This window comes from Cololabis saira, chromosome 7 (genome assembly GCF_033807715.1).
Source record: "Cololabis saira isolate AMF1-May2022 chromosome 7, fColSai1.1, whole genome shotgun sequence".
In the NCBI taxonomy this organism is placed as follows: domain Eukaryota; kingdom Metazoa; phylum Chordata; class Actinopteri; order Beloniformes; family Belonidae; genus Cololabis; species Cololabis saira.
Window position 1 is genome coordinate 32,373,771 of NC_084593.1, and position 6,000 is coordinate 32,379,770.

Here is a 6,000-nt window from a genome sequence, read left to right on the forward strand (position 1 = left end):
TGAAAACTGCCTCTCCTTCATGTCCACCTGAAACTCTGAGTCCATACCAGCTAGTGGGCAGATCACGTGGTATCTAACAGACAGTTTGTGATGGAGCAAAAATGTCCAAGAAAGAGGGAAGGATATTTAAAGTGAGACAGGAAGTTAAAACAAACGAACAATAAATAAAAAATAAATATACAGTACAGACCAAATGTTTCAACACACTTTCTCATTCAAATAAATGGGGAACTGTGTCCAAACTTTTGGTCTGTACTGTATGTTCCTTCCAATAGAGATGAGCTACAGTTGATGGAGATTCAAAACTAAGCAGCAGATGATTAAATTAACATTGATCACCAAGAAACACATAAAAAAAATCCAAAAATATGCACAAAAAATTTTAAAGAAAAAGCAACAATCACAACAAAAACTGATGCAGTCAGCAATTTAGCAGAAAATCTGACTACAACTGGTTGTGTAGAAACACCTAGTTATGTGGAGTTCTAATATTTAGTAGACGAAAAAACACTACTGATAACAGCCGTGTTGCCAACTTTCAGGAAGACTGAAGACAGATATATGTGTCCCGCCGCTGTAAGAGTCATGAGTTTACATCTTTTATTAATAATTAAATGCAGAGGCAGTTAGAATTTTAAAACATATGATAAAAAGTAGCTTAAAAGGTCATTATATAACCATCCCTCTGATGGTAACGACATTGCAGGATGAAATTGCATGATACCCCTGATCTAAGTTATTTGGACAACAAATTTATAGTTTTACAGTACGGTGACATTTTTATTCTGCAAATCTTCCCAGTAACTGCTTTCACAGATATAAATCAAAAAGTGCTTTCCAAAGGGCAGCAACACACATAAATATGGTAACATTATTAAGAAAAATATGACAAATACAAATAGAGGGGGGGAGTGGTAGTCTAGTGGCCACAGAGATGGGCTTGGGTCTGGAGGACCAGGTTCAAGCCCAAGAATGGCAACCAAGATGAACCACCTTGGGCCCCTGAGCAAGGCCTTAACCCTAATTGCTCCCTGTGTGTTTGTTCTCTCAGATGTAAGTCACTTTGGATAAAAGCGTCTGCTAAACAACAGTATTATTATTATTAGATAGGAAAAAACTTAATCAGTTTCACTTGAAAAATACAAAAATTGTACAGCGTACAGGGTGGCATGTGAACAATAACCTTTTATGGACTATGAATGAGAGGAAATACAAAACAGATTTAATGATGTGTTACAATTTTCAAGAAAAACACAAAGTGAAACTGAGAAACAGAAGACTTTCAAGTATGAGAAACGTCCACAGAGAAGAGTGTCAGTGGTCTGACTGTAGATAAGAGCCATGTTTTGTTTGTGAACAGGACGGCATGAATGATTAATTACATTAAATATTTTGAATGCTTGAAGGGTTTTGCAGTTACTTCTCTAAATATTATGTTATTGATTTTAATATTCTTATTTTTGCATCACTTGGTGAGGTAGATAACAACAAGTGAAAAACCTCCATGGGAGCCTCAAAACAGCTTGTCGCTGCTGGTTTATTTATATGCAGCCCCAGCACCAGGACATGTTGTACCGTGCGTAATTAACTGACTGAATTTACCTGATGTCAGTTTTTTTATCAAGCTAAACCTCAATGGTGCACTGGGATTCATTAGCTTTGAGCAAGACTTCAAAACCTGTCAGGCCTGACATAATTAAAAATAAAACCAGAAATATGCCCAAATTGGACATAGTTTAGGCAAGTTAACCATTTCTACCATCTCATTTGTTTTACTCTTAAATACACATTCTCGTTATGGGCAGTCTCTGGGCTCAAACTCACGAACTCCCACTTGAGTCGGCTTTTTTTCGTGCAGTTCCCATGCTCGATCTTGCGACGTCGCCATTGATTTTGATGATTTCTGGATGAGTTACATCGACTAATGTGCGTAGTCCTTGGTGCAGCTGGTAGTGCAGCCGTCTCACAGCAAGAAGGTCCTGGGTTTAATTCCCGCCGGGGACGTTGTGGGTGCTGAGTGCGTGTTAGTTCCCCCATGACTTCAGTGCCCACACCCTGGGTGGGGTTGGAGAAAGGGCCTTTCTGTGTGGAGTTTGCATGTTCTCCCCGTGTTCCCTTGGGTAGCTAATGTGAGCTACCCTCACCAAAACATGCAACAGTCCTGGGCTACACATGCCCCCTCTGGCCCAATCGGGGCACCAGATGGGGTGGGGAGGATCCGGCCGGAATAACGTGATCCTTCCACGCGCCACGTCCGGACAGAGAAACCCCACCCTGTCTGGTGAAAAGAAGCGGCCTGTTCACTCCTCAGGTTAAGGAGGAGACCTGAGCTCAGTATGGCTCTCCCGGGGTTGGTAGAGGGAGTAATGCCCAGGGGCCTTATTTATAAAGCTTGCTTGCGCACAAAACAGGGCTTGAAAGATGCGCATGCCACGTTCTACGCAAAGGTTGGGATTTAAAAAAAAAAAAAACTAACCGAAAAATGTGTGTATCTTTACGCCAACCCTGACCCTCGCGCACTACATTTTAAAGATATGGGGAACTGGCGACGCAGGCGGTGAGGTGGTGAAATGAAGCCAGATTCATGTCATACTTTTAATGTCATCACATATCAGACTTATAGATCCATGTACACCCAAGCCGGTGTTCTGCCGAGTTGTCCTACCTCGGCAGAAAATACTACCGTACGATCCCTGTTTCTTTTATTTCAGTTTCTTTTTTTTTCAAAGGCTTTTTCATGCAAATAATAGACGATTTAACAGCAGGAAGTCAGAATGTGCTTCACATAGATCTATGTGTACGACGCTTTGGCGGAAGAAAAAAAAAGTCAAATCACGCTTCCACATAGATATTGGCAGGTAGGATGATTTGACAGATGAAAATACCCCGTCAGATCACGCTTCCACATAGATAAATGTTGATGTCTATGTGGAAGCGTGATCTGACGGGGTATTTTCATCTGTCAAATCATCCTACCTGCATTTATCTATGTGGAAGCGTGATCTGACGGGGTATTTTCATCTGTCAAATCATCCTACCTGCACGGCGTGTCCGCGGTGCAGGACACGCCATGCAGGTGTCGTGCCAAAAAGAGATTGCCTGCCAGAATCTGATTTCTCCCCTGAAAATGGGTCTTTTTACCTGCCAAAAATTGATTGAAGGCCAAATTACAGTTAATGAAAAGTTTTTTCTGCCTAAATATGACTTGATCTCATTCTTGAGCTTCATAACTTGAAAATCTCTCAACGGGCTGCTGTGCGCGCACCTGTGGCCAGAAATCAGATTCTGGCAGGCAACTCACTCGCTTTATTTTTGTTAGTGATGCCATTACTCTGACCACCAAATAATGTCGTTTTCCTGGCCTCCACCTCATCCACAACATCCTGATCTCAGTCTCCGTGAAATTTAGTGGCACGGTTGCCCGGCTCGACACATCTCATTCATCCTGACGTGGAGCAGAAACAGACTGCAGGAAGCCGCTGCGCATGCTCAGCAGGCTCATTTATATGCAAATACAATCATCATGTAGTTTGCATTGCCCATTCATGGTATGAAGTGGGCGTGTAAAGGGCGGGGTATGAGGCGAATTCACATGCGCAACCTTCCAGCTGGACTGTGATTTATAAAACGAACATTGCGTGCAGATGTGCGTGCACACGGTTTTATAAATTAGGATTTTTTTGTGCGCACGCCATTTTCGGCTTTTGAGCACACGTACACTTTTAGTATGAATCCTACGCACTCTTTTATAAATGAGGCCCCTGGACTGTCACTTAGGTAGGAGCACTGGGTGATAAAAATGGGGGAAAAAAACGGGATAAAAACTTAAAAAAAACAATCACACCCACCTCAGACAAAACCAGAACCATTCTAAATACAACCAGGCCAAACCACACCTCCTGTGAATCAGGGTGTGTGGCTCATTTACACCCCTGAACCACCTCACACAGAACCAGAACCACCCCAAACAAAACCACAAGCACCCCGAACATGCCCAGAACCACCCCAAACCTAACCAGAACCCCCTCAGACAGAGACAGAACCACCCTGAAGCACCTCAGACAAAACCAGAACCCGACCGAACACAACCAGAACCACCTTTGACAGAACCAGAAGCACCCCGAACACAACCACATCCCCTGCAATCAGGGGGTGTAGTTTGGCTACGCAATGGAAGCAACTGTAGTGTATTTAGAGCCACTGTTCTGTACTGATTGTATGCAATGATTAGTGTCTCAAGTATTTTCAAATGGTTACTCTTGTTTTCTTTCATAAAAGATGGGACTTATTCATTCGAGATGCTGAACATCTTCTGAAATAATTTCATAAAAAAATAATCAAACAATCCAAAAAAGCACCATATTAGGAGTATTAGGGGCTTATTTTGTTGCTGTGTGTTTTAAGGAGGAAATAACGTACAGTTTGAAAAGCCATTTTATGTTTTTCATTTCTTTAACAAGTGATGTGTCTGTTCGTATGACTGATTTGTCCACTTCATTCATTTTGAAAAATGTTTAATAACATGAATGCTCCTGTATTAACTTTATTTTTTTTTTCACTCTTGGCCTTAAAAAGAAACTGCTTTTGCCTTTTTTTTTAAAAACAGCTTGGCAGCCAGATGCATCAAATGCTGTTGTTTTCAACAGTTGGTGATAATAAATCAACTGATACAAGGTACACTCATCTAAAGAGATTCAGGCAACTTTCAGTTTGACAGAGAGCCCTGCACCCAAAACCCCCTGTCAGACACTGAAAACTTGAAACTGAGAATGAGCCTTTCTGACTTTAAAAAAACAACAATATATATGACATAAACCTTGATAAAAACAAGTCAGAAAGTCATTCTTGCAGATCTGACTTTTATTTTCACTATTAGGATGTTATAGTCAATGAACAACTCAAATAAAATCTCACCTCAAAAATATTAAGGGAAGAGACTGAACCTCTGCACATCCTTGGCTTTGACATTAGTTGATTCCTAGCAGATGAGAAGTATTTATCAATTTGTTTTAGGGATGGAATGTTTGTAGCTCTTGACTTTGAGCCCATGCCAACTGACCTCATAGGTCCTTACATTTTTACAGAAGCTTTTTTTTTTATTTATTTATTTATTCTATGAATTTTCTTTTAATTTAATATGTTTTCAAAATATGAGGTCTTGACAAGCACTTTCTCCCTGATAGTCTGCATAGACTTGACAAGACGGTGTAACAGGAAGACCGTGTTACTCTGTTGTTTTGGACACAGAAAGACTGCAGCAAACCGTGAAGCGGTTTCAAATTGCATTTGGTTTTCTCCCAAGTCCCAAAACCAAAGTCCCAAAACATGCATGTGAGGTTGAGCTAGTTTGTGCAGGGTTGACGTCAGACACTTTTTTTAAGCTATAAGTTGACATTCTAATGCATCATAATTTATTCACCATGATGTGACCCAAAGTTATTTACTCATGGCCTCAGATATATTTGTAATTTAATAGAAAATGATGTAGAAATGTGCAGTGACACATTTCTGTCAGTAATGCCTGTACCCTCGATGTCAGACATGAGTGATGATATGTTTGAACAGCCCATCACAGCCATGGCGTCAAACACAAACCATCAGAGCTGCTCTGATTACTGTTGGAGAGCAAACATTTGTTTGGCTGCTCTGTACAAGCACAGATAGTCTTCAGCTGAACTGACAGGGCTCCTTAAATTGTGTCCATGACGCCTGGTCATGGTGTCAAAATCATTACGAAGGAGACTGGGTGTGATGATAATGTATTGATCACATTGTGATGGATGGCCTTGGTGGAAATATAAGTGAAGTTCTTGGTCGAGCTGAAGAGCAGTCCGGATCTGACCATCTAGAAGTAGCGACATCATGCTTTCTGTAGCTCTGTTTTGTCTTGTGGCTGTGATTTGTTCTGCAACATGGGGACATACTTTGCCCCTCTACACCGAGTCCAACCAGGCGCCACAAGCAGGTGAGACTCCAATGTGGTTTTCTGCTCTTTAGATT